At 49.8% G+C, this 17927-nt stretch overlaps 1 long non-coding RNA gene across 1 annotated transcript; it reads right to left on the bottom strand.

Annotated features, from left to right (window-relative positions):
- Positions 1-15600: 15600 nt before the first annotated feature.
- Positions 15601-16457, bottom strand: LOC142666120 (uncharacterized). The gene is made up of 2 exons (XR_012851641.1): positions 15959-16457; positions 15601-15730 (listed from the first exon to the last, which is right to left on the bottom strand). It is a non-coding gene; the product is annotated as an uncharacterized LOC142666120 (long non-coding RNA).
- Positions 16458-17927: the final 1470 nt, after the last annotated feature.

Here is a 17927-nt window from a genome sequence, read left to right as displayed (position 1 = left end):
TTCTGTCACTCTGACAGGAAGCCTATCAGGACCAGCCGAAGGTTGGTCCTGATGGGCTTCCGTCCATGGCAGACCCGGAAGCCATTGTTTGGCTTCCGTTTGCCATACTAACTATCGGCAGACCCCGCGATTTCGGACGGGGGTCTGCCGATATGCTAGAAACCCCTAAAATTCGGCGATTGCACCCGATCGCCGAATTTAAGGGGTTAATTCGCCGAAATCAGTGGCAAAGGACCGCTGGCCGGCAAGAGGGGAGTGTCAGCTGTCGGCGACAGCTGACTTCCGGGTTCCCGGTGCACACTGTCGCCGACAGTGTGCACCGGGAATAACTCAGTAACTATACGTCCTGGTGCGGGTAGGGGTTAAGCAACCCAGGCCACCAATAGGTTCTAGAAATGAGGCGCTTGGTACCTAGGATGCCTGGATGGCCAGATAGTGCAGAGTCATGATTCTCCCTGAGTACCCTTAGCCGGAATTGCAGGGGAACAAACAGCTTGTTCTCAGGAAGGTTCTCGGGAGCGGACACCTGATCAGCCGCAATTTCGGAGACTAAGTGAGAATCAACAGAGGATATGATTATACCTGGGGGCAAAACACAAGCAGGATCCTCCTCTAGTAAAAAAACAACGCCCATCGAACTTGTCTCGGGTTTAGCCTCCGTGCGGATTCTAGGAAAACCAGATTCTTGTGGTCAGTAAGGACCGTTACCTGGTGCCTAGCCCCCTCCAGGAAGTGGCGCCACTCTTCAAATGCCCATTTAATGGCTAAGAGTTACTCTCAGTGTTAAGTGTCCTACAAAGTTTTGTATCGTCAGCAAAAACGGACACCTTGCTATCAATCCCATCCACAAGGTCATTAATAAAGAATTGGGCCTAACACCGATCCTTGTGGTACCCGCTGCTGACTTCAACCCATTTTACCGCCCTTGTTTTGTCTCCCTTCCCGTTTTTTCCTTCCCCCTTCTTTTGTCTGTATGATGGGAGATATTATCATTAAACCCTGAGCCACACTAGACCACCAGGGTTATTATGAGTAAAACCCTAAGCCACCCTAGACCACCAGGGATATTATGAGTAAAACCCTAAGCCACCCTAGACCACCAGGGATATTATGAGTAAAACCCTAAGCCTTCTTAGACCACCAGGGATATTATCAACAAACCCAAAGCCATCCTAGACCACCAGGGATATTATTAATAAGCCCTAAACCACCCTAGACCACTAGGGATATTATCATTAAACCCTAAGCCACCCTAGACCACCAGGGATATTATCAATAAACCCTAAGCCATCCTAGACAACCAGGGATATTATCATTAAACCCTAAGACACCCTAGACAACCAGGGATATTATCATTAAACCCTGAGCCACCCTAAACCACCAGGGATATTATGAGTAAAACCCTAAGCCACCCTAGACCACCAGGGATATTGTGAGTAAAACCCTAAGCCACTCTAGACCACCAAGGATATTATCAACAAACCCCAAGCCACCCTAGACCACCAGGGATATTATCATTAAACCCTAAGCCACCCTAGACCACCAGGGATATTTTCAATAAACCCTAAGCCACCCTAGACAACCAGGGATATTATCAGTAAACCCAAAGACACCCTAGACAACCAGGGATATTATGAGTAAAACCCTAAGCCACCCTAGACCACCAGGGATATTGTGAGTAAAATCCTAAGCCACCCTAGACCACCAGGGATATTATGAGTAAAACCCTAAGCCACCCTAGACCACCAGGGATATTGTGAGTAAAACCCTAAGCCACCCTAGACCACCAGGGATATTATGAGTAAAACTCTAAGCCACTCTAGACCACCAAGGATATTATCAACAAACCCCAAGCCACCCTAGACCACCAGGGATATTATCATTAAACCCTAAGCCACCCTAGACCACCAGGGATATTTTCAATAAACCCTAAGCCACCCTAGACAACCAGGGATATTATCAGTAAACCCAAAGACACCCTAGACAACCAGGGATATTATCATTAAACCCTAAGCCACCCTAAATCACCAGCAATATTATCATTAAACACTAAGCCACCCTAGACCACCAGGGATATTATAACTAAACCCTAAGCCACCCTAGACCACCAGGGATATTATCACTAAACCCTAAGCCACCATAGACAACCAGCGATAATATCAGTAAACTGTAATGTCGGGGTAGGGAGACAGACATGTGAGCCCTAATCTACCCGCCACTTGCAACGACCCGCCCTAGGCGACGGGGTACAACTGGGCGACGATCCCTACACTCAATAGGTGCACGACAGACAAACAGACAAGGGTACAAAGAAGCCGGGGAAATGGGGAAGTACAACTAGGAAAACCAGATTCTTGTGGTCGGTAAGGACCGTTACCTGGTGCCTAGCCCCCTCCAGGAAGTGGCGCCACTCTTCAAATGCCCATTTAATGGCTAAGAGTTCGCGGTTGCCAATATCATAGTTACTCTCAGTGGGCGAAAACTTCCTGGAGAAGTAGGCACAGGGACGGAGATGGGTGAGGGACCTTGTACCCTGGGACAAGACAGCCCCCACTCCCACCTCGGACGCGTCAACCTCCACGATAAATGGCTCCATTTGGTTTGGCTGAACCAGCACAGGGGCCGAGATAAAGCACTTCTTAAGGACCTCAAAAGCCTGGACAGCCTCAGGAGGCCAGTGGAGAAGATCAGCACCTTTGCGAGTGAGATCCGTAAGAGGCTTAGCGATGACCGAGAAGTTAGCAATAAATCTCCTGTAATAATTAGCGAACCCCAGGAAGCACTGTAACGCCTTCAGGGAGGTAAGTTGGACCCATTCCGCCACAGCCTGGACCTTGGCGGGGTCCATGCGGAATTCATGAGGAGTGAGGATTTGACCCAAAAATTGTATCTCCTGCACCCCAAACACACATTTTTCGGTCTTAGCAAACAGTTTGTTTTCCCGAAGGGCCTGGAGCACCTTCCTGACATGCTCAATGTGGGAGGACCAGTCCTTGGAAAACACAAGTATGTCATGAAGGTACACTACAAGAAATACCCCCAGGTAGTCTCTTAAAATCTCATTTATGAAATTCTGGAAGACCGCGGGAGCATTACACAACCCAAAGGGCATGACGAGGTATTCGAAATGACCTTCGGGCATGTTAAACGCAGTCTTCCACTCATCCCCCTCTTTGATGTGGATAAGGTTATAAGCCCCACGTAGATCAAACTTAGAGAACCATTGGGCCTCCTGAACCTGATTGAAGAGATCAGGAATCAAAGTAAGGGGATACTGGTTCCTTACAGTGACCTTATTCAAGTTACGGCAGTCAATGCATGGCCTAAGACCACCATCCTTCTTCCCTACGAAGAAGAAGCCAGCACCTACCGGAGAAGTAGAGGGGCGAATGTAACCCTTGGCCAGGCATCCCTGGATATACTCTCTCATGGCTTCACGTTCGGGACAAGAAAGATTAAATATCCTACCCTTAGGGAGCTTAGCTCCTGGTACCAAATCAATTGCGCAATCGTATTCTCTATGAGGAGGTAACACTTCGGAGGCCTCTTTAGAGAAAACATCAGCGAAGTCCTGAACAAACTCAGGTAGAGTATTCACCTCCTCAGGGAGAGAAATAAAATTAACAGAAAAACAGGACGTCATGCATTCATTACCCCATTTGTTAAGATCCCCAGTATTCCAGTCAAACGTGGGATTATGCAACTGCAACCAGGGAAGGCCTAAAACCAAATCGGACGATAACCCCTGCATCACCAGTACAGAGCACTGCTCCAAATGCATGGAGCCAACAAGGAGTTCAAAAACAGGGGTATGCTGTGTAAAATAACCATTAACAAGAGGAGTGGAGTCGATACCCACTACCGGGACAGGTTTAGGCAAATCAATCAATGGCATAGCTAGAGACATAGCAAATTCCACAGACATAATATTAGCAGAAGACCCTGAATCCACGAAGGCACTGCCGGTAGCAGACCTACCACCAAAAGAGACCTGAAAGGGAAGCAAGATTTTATTACATTTCATATTTACGGGAAATACCTGTGCGCCCAAGTGACCTCCCCGATGATCACTTAGGCGCGGAAGTTCCTCCGACTGCTTATTCTTACGCCTAGGACAGGTGTTCACTTGATGCTTGTCATCCCCACAGTAGAAGCAGGGACCATTCTTCCTGCAGAACTCTCTACGTTGTTGGGGGGACACGGAGGCCCCGAGTTGCATAGGTACCTCCGAGTCTTCCGTGGAAGAACGAAGCAACGGAACCTCGGGAGGCATCATGGGGGAGTCAGAGGAGAAAACACAAAAACTTTCAAGTCGTCGTTCCCTGAGACGTCGGTCAAGTCGTACCGCTAAAGCCATAATGTAATGGCAGGAAGGAGGTGAAGGGAAAGTGAGCCCTAATCTACCCACCGCCCTGTCCCTGCCTACTTGCAACGACCCGCCCTAGGCGACGGGGTACAACTGGGCGGCGGTCCCTACGCTGTCTAAGTGCACGGGAGAACAAACAGGGAACACGCAAGGGAAGGGGCAGTAGCCACGGAACGCCGCGAGGAAACGGAGCGGTGAATGAGTAGTCAGGACCAGGATGAAGTGGAGTATACCAAAGTGAGCACGGAGAAGGAAGCAAGCCAGGGGCAAAGCAAAGCAGTTTAAGCGGAACTGCAGCAAGGCAGAAGCACGGCAGAAGCAGGCTGGAGCAAGCAGCAGTGAGGCCAGGAATCCAGAAGAATTACAAGCACTGAGGAAGAGAACACGGCAGGTAATAAAGGACAGGGGGCGGAGCTAACTCCGACTGACCAGGCCGCGATAGGCTCTCCCACTCCTGAGCCTGCCACCCTGGTTGGTGGGAGATGGTGTCAGTCGAACAGGTCTGGCCTCAGGTGTGGATTGATTAATCCCAGGAGTATACCTAGACGTAGTACCTGGCAGATCCCTAACAGTACTCCCCCTTTTATGAGGGGCCACCGGACCCTTACTAAGAGGACCCGGTTTAGTAGGGAAGAGAAGGTGGAACCTCCTGATCAATACCCTAGCGTGAACATCACGGGCAGGTACCCAAGTCCTCTCCTCCGGCCCGTATCCTCTCCAATGGACCAGGTACTGGAGGGAGCCCTGGACCATCCTACTGTCCATAATCTTGGCCACCTCGAATTCCACCCCCTCAGGGGTGAGAACGGGAACAGGAGGTTTCCTCGAGGGGGACCAGGACGGGGAGCAGCGTTTAAGGAGGGAGGCATGGAAGACGTCATGTATGCGAAAGGATGGGGGCAGCTCCAGACGGAAGGATACAGGGTTGAGGACTTCAATGATCTTATAAGGTCCAATAAATCGGGGAGCAAACTTCCTGGACGGGACCTTAAGGCGCAAGTTCCTGGACGACAACCAGACCAAATCCCCAACGACAAACCGGGGTTTAGCAGAACGTCTACTATCCGCCTGAATCTTTTGTGCGCTCTGGGACGCCTCTAGGTTCTTCTGAACCTGGGCCCAGACAGTGCACAGTTCCCGATGAACATCCTCTACCTCAGGATTATTGGAACAACCAGGGGAAACGGAGGAGAACCTTGGGTTAAACCCGAAATTACAGAAAAACGGGGAGACCCCTGACGAGTTACTGACCCGGTTATTCAGGGAAAATTCAGCAAGGGGAAGGAATGAGACCCAATCGAATTGACAGTCAGAGATGAAACACCTTAAATATTGTTCCAGGGATTGGTTAGTCCTTTCCGTTTGGCCATTAGTTTCGGGATGGAAGGCGGAGGAGAAGGACAGATCAATCTCCAACTTTTTACAAAAAGCTCTCCAAAATAAGGAAACAAATTGTACCCCTCTGTCAGAAACGATATTGACTGGGGCCCCATGGAGACGCAGGATGTGTTTCACAAACAAAGAAGCTAACGTCTTGGCGTTAGGTAGCTTCTTAAGGGGCACAAAGTGGCACATCTTGCTGAAGCGGTCTACTACCACCCACACCACCGACTTGCCCTGAGGTGGAGGCAAATCGGTGATAAAATCCATGGAGATATGGGTCCAAGGTCTCTGGGGAATGGGCAAGGAACGTAGTAGGCCCGCAGGTCGGGACCTAGGGGTTTTGGACCTAGCGCAAACCTCACAAGCGGCGACGTAAGCCCTAACGTCTTTAGGCAACCCAGGCCACCAATAGTTTCTGGTAATGAGGTGTTTGGTGCCCAAGATGCCAGGATGACCAGATAGAGCGGAGTCATGGTTTTCCCTGAGTACCCTTAGCCGGTATTGCAGGGGAACAAACAGTTTGTCCCCAGGGACGTTCCCGGGAGCTGCACCCTGATCAGCCGCGATATCAGAAGCTAAATCAGAATCCGTGGCAGAAACGATTATACCAGGGGGTAAAATACAAGCAGGATCCTTCTCGGAAGGAGGATTGGCCATGAAACTACGTGACAGAGCATCAGCCTTAATATTCTTGGACCCAGCCCTATAGGTAACCAAGAAATTAAATCTGGTAAAGAATAGTGCCCACCGAGCTTGTCTAGGATTAAGCCTCCGGGCCGATTCTAGGAAAACCAGATTCTTGTGATCCGTAAGGACCGTTACCTGGTGTCTGGCCCCCTCCAGGAAGTGCCGCCACTCTTCAAAAGCCCATTTAATGGCTAGAAGTTCGCAGTTGCCAATATCATAGTTACTCTCCGTGGGCGAAAACTTCCTAGAGAAGTAAGCACAGGGGCGGAGATGGGTGAGGGAGCTGGTACCCTGGGACAAGACGGCCCCCACTCCCACCTCGAATGCGTCAACCTCCACAATAAATGGCTCCTCTTGGTTGGGCTGAATCAGCACGGGGGCCGAGATAAAGCACTTCTTGAGGGTCTCAAAGGCCTGGACGGCCTCAGGGGGCCAATGGAGGACATCAGCACCCTTGCGAGTAAGGTCCGTAAGAGGCTTAGCGACGACCGAGAAGTTGGCAATAAATCTCCTGTAATAGTTGGCGAACCCTAAAAAACACTGTAACGCCTTAAGGGAGGCAGGTTGGACCCATTCCGCCACAGCCTGAACCTTGGCAGGGTCCATGCGGAATTCATGAGGAGTGAGGATTTGCCCTAAAAATGGTATCTCCTGTACCCCAAAGACACATTTTTCAGTCTTAGCAAACAGATTATTCTCCCGAAGGACCTGGAGCACCTTCCTGACATGCTCCACGTGGGAGGACCAGTCCTTGGAAAACACCAGTATGTCATCAAGGTACACAACAAGAAAATTACCCAGGTAATCTCTCAGGATTTCATTAATAAAATTCTGGAAGACAGCAGGGGCATTACACAACCCAAAGGGCATGACCAGGTATTCGAAATGACCCTCGGGTGTGTTGAACGCAGTTTTCCACTCATCCCCCTCTTTAATGCGGATAAGGTTATATGCCCCCCGTAGATCGAACTTAGAAAACCATTGGGCTCCCTGAACCTGATTAAAAAGATCCGGAATCAAAGGAAGTGGGTACTGGTTCCTTACGGTGACCTTATTCAGGTTACGATAATCAATGCACGGCCTAAGACCACCATCCTTCTTCCCCACGAAGAAGAAGCCAGCACCTACAGGAGAAGTCGAGGGGCGAATGAAACCCTTGGCCAGGCATTCTTGGATATACACCCTCATAGCTTCACGTTCAGGACATGAAAGATTAAATATCCTACCCTTAGGAAGCTTGGCACCAGGCACCAAATCGATGGCGTAATCGTAATCTCTATGGGGGGGCAACACCTCGGAGGCCTCCTTAGAAAACACATCGGTGAAGTCCTGAACAAACTCAGGAAGCGTGTTTACCTCCTCCCGGGGAGAAATAGAGTTAACAGAAAGACATGACATAAGACATTCATTACCCCATTTGGTAAGCTCCCCAGTATTCCAATCAAACGTGGGATTATGCAACTGCAACCAGGGAAGACCTAATACCAGATCAGACGATAATCCCTGCATCACCAGTACAGAGCACTGCTCCAAATGCATGGAGCCAACCAGGAGTTCAAAAACAGGAGTATGCTGAGTAAAATAACCATTAGCAAGGGGAGTTGAGTCGATACCTACTACAGGGATAGGATAAGGTAAATCAATAAAAGGCATCTTTAGAGACATAGCAAATTCCACAGACATGATATTAGCAGATGATCCAGAATCCACGAAAGCACTGCCCGTGGCAGACCGGCCAGCAAACGAGACCTGAAAGGGAAGCAAAATTTTATTGCGTTTCACATTAACGGGAAATACCTGTGCGCCCAAGTGACCTCCCCGATGATCACTTAGGCGCGGAAGTTTTCCGGCTTCTTATTCTTGCGCCTGGGACAGGTGTTCAGTAGATGCTTGTCGTCCCCACAGTAGAAGCAGAGACCATTCATTCTGCGAAACTCCCTACGTTGTCGAGGGGACATGGAGGCCCCGAGTTGCATAGGTACCTCCGAGTCTTCCGTGGAGGGGCGAGGACACGGGACCTCGGGGGGGATCGCAGAAAAGTCAGAGGGGAGCACATTGAAGCGTTCAAGCTGACGTTCCCTGAGACGTCGGTCAAGTCGTACTGCTAGGGCCATAACCTGGTCAAGGGAGTCAGAAGAGGGGTAGCTAACCAGCAGATCCTTCAGGGCGTCAGATAATCCTAACCTAAACTGGCACCTTAGGGCCGGATCGTTCCACCGAGAAGCTACGCACCACTTTCTAAAATCAGAACAGTATTCCTCAACCGGTCTCCTACCCTGACGTAAGGTGACCAGCTGACTCTCGGCTAAAGCAGTCCTGTCAGTCTCGTCGTAAATGAGTCCGAGGGCAGAGAAAAAACGATCAACAGAGGAAAGTTCAGGGGCGTCAGGAGCCAAGGAGAAGGCCCACTCTTGGGGCCCTTCCTGGAGTCGGGATATGATGATACCCACCCGCTGGTTCTCGGAACCTGAGGAGTGGGGTTTTAGGCGGAAATACAGTCTGCAACTCTCCCGGAAGGAGAGAAACGTCTTACGGTCCCCTGAGAACCGGTCAGGTAACTTGAGGTCGGGTTCTAGAGGTGAGGTGAGGGGTACTACTAAGGCAGCGTCACCCTGGTTGACCCTCTGGGCCAGGGCCTGGACCTGTAGGGAGAGGCCCTGCATCTGCTGGGTCAGGGTCTCAAGGGGGTCCATGATAGCGTCAGCGTAGGAGAAATGGTAGACTAGGTATGGGCTTGTAATTATGTAATGGCAGGAAGGAGGTGAAGGGAAAGTGAGCCCTAATCTACCCACCGCCCTGTCCCTGCCTACTTGCAACGACCCGCCCTAGGCGACGGGGTACAACTGGGTGGCGGTCCCTACGCTGTCTAAGTGCACGGGAGAACAAACAGGGAACACGCAAGGGAAGGGGCAGTAGCCACGGAACGCCGCGAGGAAACGGAGCGGTGAATGAGTAGTCAGGACCAGGATGAAGTGGAGTATACCAAAGTGAGCACGGAGAAGGAAGCAAGCCAGGGGCAAAGCAAAGCAGTTTAAGCGGAACTGCAGCAAGGCAGAAGCACGGCAGAAGCAGGCTGGAGCAAGCAGCAGTGAGGCCAGGAATCCAGAAGAATTACAAGCACTGAGGAAGAGAACATGGCAGGTAATAAAGGACAGGGGGCGGAGCTAACTCCGACTGACCAGGCCGCGATAGGCTCTCCCACTCCTGAGCCTGCCACCCTGGTTGGTGGGAGATGGTGTCAGTCGAACAGGTCTGGCCTCAGGTGTGGATTGATTAATCCCAGGAGTATACCTAGACGTAGTACCTGGCAGATCCCTAACAGTACTCCCCCTTTTATGAGGGGCCACCGGACCCTTACTAAGAGGTCCCGGTTTAGTAGGGAAGAGAAGGTGGAACCTCCTGATCAATACCCCAGCGTGAACATCACGGGCAGGTACCCAAGTCCTCTCCTCCGGCCCGTATCCTCTCCAATGGACCAGGTACTGGAGGGAGCCCTGGACCATCCTACTGTCCATAATCTTGGCCACCTCGAATTCCACCCCCTCAGGGGTGAGAACGGGAACAGGAGGTTTCCTCGAGGGGGACCAGGATGGGGAGCAGCGTTTAAGGAGGGAGGCATGGAAGACGTCATGTATGCGAAAGGATGGGGGCAACTCCAGACGGAAGGATACAGGGTTGAGGAATTCAATGATCTTATAAGGCCCAATAAATCGGGGAGCAAACTTCCTGGACGGGACCTTAAGGCGCAAGTTCCTGGACGACAACCAGACCAAATCCCCGACGACAAACCGGGGGTTAGCAGAACGTCTACTATCCGCCTGAATCTTTTGTGCGCTCTGGGACGCCTCTAGGTTCTTCTGAACCTGGGCCCAGACAGTGCACAGTTCCCGATGAACATCCTCTACCTCAGGATTATTGGAACAACCAGGGGAAACGGAGGAGAACCTTGGGTTAAACCCGAAATTACAGAAAAACGGGGAGACCCCTGACGAGTTACTGACCCGGTTATTCAGGGGAAATTCAGCAAGGGTAAGGAATGAGACCCAATCGAATTGACAGTCAGAGATGAAACACCTTAACTATTGTTCCAGGGACTGGTTAGTCCTCTCCGTTTGGCCATTAGTTTCGGGATGGAAGGCGGAGGAGAAGGACAGATCAATCTCCAACTTTTTACAAAAGGCTCTCCAAAATAAGGAAACAAATTGTACCCCTCTGTCAGAAACTATATTGACTGGGGCCCCATGGAGACGCAGGATGTGTTTCACAAACAAAGAAGCTAACATCTTGGCGTTAGGTAGCTTCTTAAGGGGCACAAAGTGGCACATCTTGCTGAAGCGGTCTACTACCACCCAAACCACCGACTTGCCCTGAGATGGAGGCAAATCGGTGATAAAATCCATGGAGATATGGGTCCAAGGTCTCTGGGGAATGGGCAAGGAACGTAGTAGGCCCGCAGGTCGGGACCTAGGGGTTTTGGACCTAGCGCAAACCTCACAAGCGGCGACGTAAGCCTTAACGTCTTTAGGCAACCCAGGCCACCAATAGTTTCTGGTAATGAGGTGTTTGGTGCCCAAGATGCCAGGATGAACAGATAGAGCGGAGTCATGGTTTTCCCTGAGTACCCTTAGCCGGTATTGCAGGGGAACAAACAGTTTGTCCCCAGGGACGTTCCCGGGAGCTGCACCCTGATCAGCCGCGATATCAGAAGCTAAATCAGAATCCGTGGCAGAAACGATTATACCAGGGGGTAAAATACAAGCAGGATCCTTCTCGGAAGGAGGATTGGCCATGAAACTACGTGACAGAGCATCAGCCTTAATATTCTTGGACCCAGCCCTATAGGTAACCAAGAAATTAAATCTGGTAAAGAATAGTGCCCACCGAGCTTGTCTAGGATTAAGCCTCCGGGCCGATTCTAGGAAAACCAGATTCTTGTGATCCGTAAGGACCGTTACCTGGTGTCTGGCCCCCTCCAGGAAGTGCCGCCACTCTTCAAAAGCCCATTTAATGGCTAGAAGTTCGCGGTTGCCAATATCATAGTTACTCTCCGTGGGCGAAAACTTCCTAGAGAAGTAAGCACAGGGGCGGAGATGGGTGAGGGAGCTGGAACCCTGGGACAGGACGGCCCCCACTCCCACCTCGGATGCGTCAACCTCCACAATAAATGGCTCCTCTTGGTTGGGCTGAATCAGCACGGGGGCCGAGATAAAGCACTTCTTGAGGGTCTCAAAGGCCTGGACGGCCTCAGGGGGCCAATGGAGGACATCAGCACCCTTGCGAGTAAGGTCCGTAAGAGGCTTAGCGACGACCGAGAAGTTGGCAATAAATCTCCTGTAATAGTTGGCGAACCCTAAAAAACACTGTAACGCCTTAAGGGAGGCAGGTTGGACCCATTCCGCCACAGCCTGAACCTTGGCAGGGTCCATGCGGAATTCATGAGGAGTGAGGATTTGCCCTAAAAATGGTATCTCCTGTACCCCAAAGACACATTTTTCAGTCTTAGCAAACAGATTATTCTTCCGAAGGACCTGGAGCACCTTCCTGACATGCTCCACGTGGGAGGACCAGTCCTTGGAAAACACCAGTATGTCATCAAGGTACACAACAAGAAAATTACCCAGGTAATCTCTCAGGATTTCATTAATAAAATTCTGGAAGACAGCAGGGGCATTACACAACCCAAAGGGCATGACCAGGTATTCGAAATGACCCTCGGGTGTGTTGAACGCAGTTTTCCTTTGATGCGGATAAGGTTATATGCTCCCCGTAGATCGAACTTAGAAAACCATTGGGCTCCCTGAACCTGATTAAAAAGATCCGGAATCAAAGGAAGTGGGTACTAGTTCCTTACGGTGACCTTATTCAGGTTACGATAATCAATGCACGACCTAAGACCACCATTCTTCTTCCCCACAAAGAAGAAGCCAGCACCTACAGGAGAAGTCGAGGGGCGAATGAAACCCTTGGCCAGGCATTCTTGGATATACACCCTCAGCTTCTCGTTCAGGACATGAAAGATTAAATATCCTACCCTTAGGAAGCTTGGCACCGGGCACCAAATCGATGGCGCAATCGTAATCTCTATGGGGGGGCAACACCTCGGAGGCCTCCTTAGAAAACACATCGGCGAAGTCCTGAACAAACTCAGGAAGCGTGTTTACCTCCTCCCGGGGAGAAATAGAGTTAACAGAAAGACATGACATAAGACATTCACTACCCCATTTGGTGAGATCCCCAGTATTCCAATCAAACGTGGGATTATGCAACTGCAACCAGGGAAGACCTAATACCAGATCAGACGATAATCCCTGCATCACCAGTACAGAGCACTGCTCCAAATGCATGGAGCCAACCAGGAGTTCAAAAACAGGAGTATGCTGAGTAAAATAACCATTAGCAAGGGGGGTTGAGTCGATACCTACTACAGGGATAGGATAAGGTAAATCAATAAAAGGCATTTTTAGAGACATAGCAAATTCCACAGACATGATATTAGCAGATGAGCCAGAATCCACGAAGGCACTGCCGGTAGCAGACCGGCCAGCAAACGAGACCTGAAAGGGAAGCAAAATTTTATTGCGTTTCACATTAACGGGAAATACCTGTGCGCCCAAGTGACCTCCCCGATGATCACTTAGGCGCGGAAGTTTTCCGGCTTTTTATTCTTGCGCCTGGGACAGGTGTTCAGAAGATGCTTGTCGTCCCCACAGTAGAAGCAGAGACCATTCATTCTGCGAAACTCCCTACGTTGTCGAGGGGACATGGAGGCCCCGAGTTGCATAGGTACCTCCGAGTCCTCCGTGGAGGGGCGAGGAGACGGGACCTCGGGGGGGGATCGCAGAAAAGTCAGAGGGGAGCACATTGAAGCGTTCAAGCTGACGTTCCCTGAGACGTCGGTCAAGTCGTACTGCTAGGGCCATAACCTGGTCAAGGGAGTCAGAAGAGGGGTAGCTAACCAGCAGATCCTTCAGGGCGTCAGATAATCCTAACCTAAACTGGCACCTTAGGGCCGGATCGTTCCACCGAGAAGCTACGCACCACTTTCTAAAATCAGAACAGTACTCCTCAACCGGTCTCCTACCCTGACGTAAGGTCACCAGCTGACTCTCGGCTAAAGCAGTCCTGTCAGTCTCGTCGTAAATGAGTCCGAGGGCAGAGAAAAAGCGATCAACAGAGGAAAGTTCAGGGGCGTCAGGAGCCAAGGAGAAGGCCCACTCTTGGGGCCCTTCCTGGAGTCGGGATATGATGATACCCACCCGCTGGTTCTCGGAACCTGAGGAGTGGGGTTTAAGGCGGAAATACAGTCTGCAACTCTCCCGGAAGGAGAGAAACGTCTTACGGTCCCCTGAGAACCGGTCAGGTAACTTGAGGTCGGGTTCTAGAGGTGAGGTGAGCGGAACTACTACGGCAGCGTCACCCTGGTTGACCCTCTGGGCCAGGGCCTGGACCTGTAGGGAGAGGCCCTGCATCTGCTGGGTCAGGGTCTCAAGGGGGTCCATGATAGCGTCAGCGTAGGGGAAATGGTAGACTAGGTAAGGGGCTTGTAATTATGTAATGGCAGGAAGGAGGTGAAGGGAAAGTGAGCCCTAATCTACCCACCGCCCTGTCCCTGCCTACTTGCAACGACCCGCCCTAGGCGACGGGGTACAACTGGGCGGCGGTCCCTACGCTGTCTAAGTGCATGGGAGAACAAACAGGGAACACGCAAGGGAAGGGGCAGTAGCCCACGGAACGCCGCGAGGAAACGGAGCGGTGAATGAGTTGTCAGGACCAGGATGAAGTGGAGTACAGAGGAGGAGAACACGGAAGGTAATAAAGGACAGGGGGCGGAGCTAACTCCGACTGACCAGGCCGCGATAGGCTCTCCCACTCCTGAGCCTGCCACCCTGGTTGGTGGGAGATGGTGTCAGTCGAACAGGTCTGGCCTCAGGTGTGGATTGATTAATCCCAGGAGTATACCTAGACGTAGTACCTGGCAGATCCCTAACAGTCAGTAGTTCAAGAAGCTGCAGCAGGGCCAGGAAACCAGCAGAGAAGAATCACAAGCAAAGGAGGAACAGGAAAGGCAGGTATAAATAGACAGAGGGCGGGAGCTAGCTCCGTCTGGCCAGGCTGTGATAGGCTCTCCCACTTCTAAGCCTGCCATCCTGGGTGGGGGAAGATGGAGTCAATCTCACAGACATAGAAGCAGGTGCAGACTGATTACCTATGGGCGTTGACACAGAAGCTGTGTCTGGCAGATCCTTTACATAAACCCTAAGCCACCCTAAACCACCAGGGATATTATTAATAAACCCTAAGCCACCCTAGACCACCAGGGATATTATCAATAAACCCTAAGCCACCCTAGACAACAAGGGATATTATCATTAAACCCTAAGCCACCCTAAAAAACCAACAATATTATCATTAAACCCTAAGCCATCCTAGACCACCAGGGATATTATCACTAAACCCTAAGCCACCCTAGACCACCAGGGATATTATAACTAAACCCTAAACCACCCTAGACCACCAGAGATATTATCAATAAACCCTAAGCCGCCCTAGACAACCAGGGATATTATCATTAAACCCTAAGACACCCTAGACAACCAGGGATATTATCATTAAACCCTAAGCCACCCTAAACCACCAGCAATATTATCATTAAACCCTAAGCCATCCTAGACCACCAGGGATATTATCACTAATCCCTAAGCCACCCTAGACCACCAGGGATATTATAACTAAACCCTAAGCCACCCTAGACCACCAGGGATATTATCACTAAACCCTAAGCCACCCTAGACCACCAGTGATATTATCAGTAAACCCTAAGCCACCCTAAACCACCAGGGATATTATTAATAAACCCTAAGCCATCCTAGACCCCCGGGGATAATATAAGTAAATCCTAAGCCTCCCTAACCCACAGGGATATTATCAGTAAACCCTGAGCCACCCTAGACCACCAGGGATATTATGTCTAAAACCTTAAGCCTCCCTAAAACACCATTGATATTATCATTAAACCCTAAGCCTCCCTTGATAACAGGGGTATTTGTATTAAACCTCAAGCCACCCTAGACTTCCATGAATATTATCATTATACCATAAGCCACCTTAAGAATATTCATCCTCAAACCCTTAGCCACCTAACCAACAATTAACAGATCTATGACCAGCTTAAATGGGTTGTCCGTGTGGAACAGACCCTTTTAATTAAAGGGGTTCAACCTGTGTCTGGCTGACCAGTAGGGCAGTGTCTCACTGGAACGATCAACTTATATCACCAATGGAGTCACTCATCATCTGTAATAGAGAATTATAGGGAGGTCATTAAAATCTATGGACATCCATGTCAGCAGTTCTTTGCAATGGGGTCCCTTATGGCCTAAAGGAGTATAAAGAGAGGGGCTGTCCAAGCTTGACATCAGCTTTAAGAATCATTACCAGGTTAGGCAAGGGTGTCCCATTCCAAGCAGATGAGCCCTCCAGAAGTAGGAAACTCCATTATGAAGTTTTTGTTTTGTTTCTTACCTACTTTTGCCTTGGACTTCTTGCAGTGGAATAATTCTTGTTATTTTTTATGGAGAAGGTTACCCCTGGAGAGATATGGAGCTTCTTGTTTATCAGCTCCTGCTGTCTATCTGTGATTTTCTGTACATGTTGTTAAGAGCGGAGACGGGCGACAATCATGAGGAGCGGAGGAGATTAAAGGAGGAAAGTCTCAGAGTTCAGCAGTTCTCTATCTATCTGGAGAAGTTTTGAAACTGGTGAAAAGCAAATCATCCGCTCCGGCCTTTGATAGCGTTATGGAAACGTGCTTACCGGAAGGTTCTGTCGGTGCCGGAAAAAGTTTAATAGTTTCTAAAATATATATAAGTAGAGACGATCACAATGTGGAAAATTTGCTCATTCACAGATTCGCCAATCTTCAAATTTCCCATTACGGAGCCGTAATTCCCCCATTTAGGACAATGAAGTCTGTCATTTCGCCTGTCCTCCAAAGATAACCCTGCACCCCCCTATGGAACATCTTCACCCCTCCCGAGACACCCCGCCACTTACTCTGTGACATCACTAACCATCCCCAGTTAACCCCACCCATTCATTCTGTGACATCACCAACCGTCCTCAGATAATCCCAAGTCTTTACTCTGTGACATCAACAATCTTCCCCAGATAACCTCAGAATATATGACTAATAAGTATTGACCATTTATAGTACGGCTCTTATGTGGCAAAGGGACGTTTGTGCCCCTTAGGGCCAGGGTCTAGGAGACATTGCTACCTCTGCACCCCTATAGCTTTGTCAATGTCTCTGAAGAAATACTGGTTAACTATAAGATGCATGGCGAGAGAGCAGTCAGGACTGATGATACTCATGGTTTTTTTAGAAGGGGGTGGGGCTGTGACAACCTCAGTCATTTTCCCAAAAAGAAGGTGGTTGTCATACTCAATGAGTGAAAACTCAGGGTATAAAGATGGTGGTCCTCAGTGTCTGATCAAGAGGGGGAGGGAAGGGTCATAAACTACTGCCATACAGTAACTACATATCGCCACACAGTTCCCACAAAATGCAGCTCCTATACAATACCATCTTAGGGCCTGTTCACATCAGCGTTCGTTTTCCGTTGATGAGTTCCGTACGACTTTTCTGTCGGAGGAACCCCTCAACGGAAAGGCAAACGAAAACCACAGCTTCCATTTGCATTACCATTGATTTCAATGGCAATGCTTCTGTTGCAAATGGTTTCCGTTCGTCTCCGTTCCGTAAGGTTTCCATTTTTTGGACGAAATCAATAGCGCAGTCGACTACACTATTGTTTACGCCAAAAAAAAACAAAAAACTTCCGGAACGGAAACCATTTGCAACAGAAGAATTACCATTGAAATCAATGGTAATGCAAACGGAAGCTGTGGTTTCTGTTTGCCTTTCCCTTGATGGGTTCCTCTAATGGAAAGGTCCGACGGAACTCAACGGAAACCGAACGCTGATGTGAACAGGCCCTTACAGTACCCATCTAAAGCTCTGTTCACATTTGTGCGCTGGTTTACGTTTATTATGCAAACCAGGATACCAGTACCGGGTCTGTCGTACATCACATACCAATAGTTCCAGATAGACCGTTTGACTTATAATGGGGTCCGTCAGGTTCTGCCGTTTTGACGGGAAGGATAGCAAATTTGAGGAATCTGCAATTTAGGCTCTGAACTAAGCCTCTGACACAGATGTGGACCAGGCCATAGGGTGCCGGCATAATGCTGCCTAAGGCCTTATTCAGACGAAAGTGTCCGTTTTGCGCCCGTAAAAAAAATGCACCGTTTTTCATGCGTTGCGGTTTTGTGTGCCATGAGTGTTTGTTCCGAGTGGCATTAGTTGTTTATATCCGTGTTGGTGCACATTTCTTAATTTCTTTATTTTTTTCTCAGCCCTTCTTTACCAACGGTAGCGTGAAACACGGAGAGCACACGGACGTCACGATCAAAGGGCGCGTGGTCCGCA

Source organism: Rhinoderma darwinii, chromosome 13, assembly GCF_050947455.1.
Source record: "Rhinoderma darwinii isolate aRhiDar2 chromosome 13, aRhiDar2.hap1, whole genome shotgun sequence".
NCBI classification, from domain to species: Eukaryota; Metazoa; Chordata; class Amphibia; order Anura; family Rhinodermatidae; genus Rhinoderma; species Rhinoderma darwinii.
Note: the sequence above shows the minus strand (reverse complement) of the source record. Positions and strands in the feature narration are given on the sequence as shown.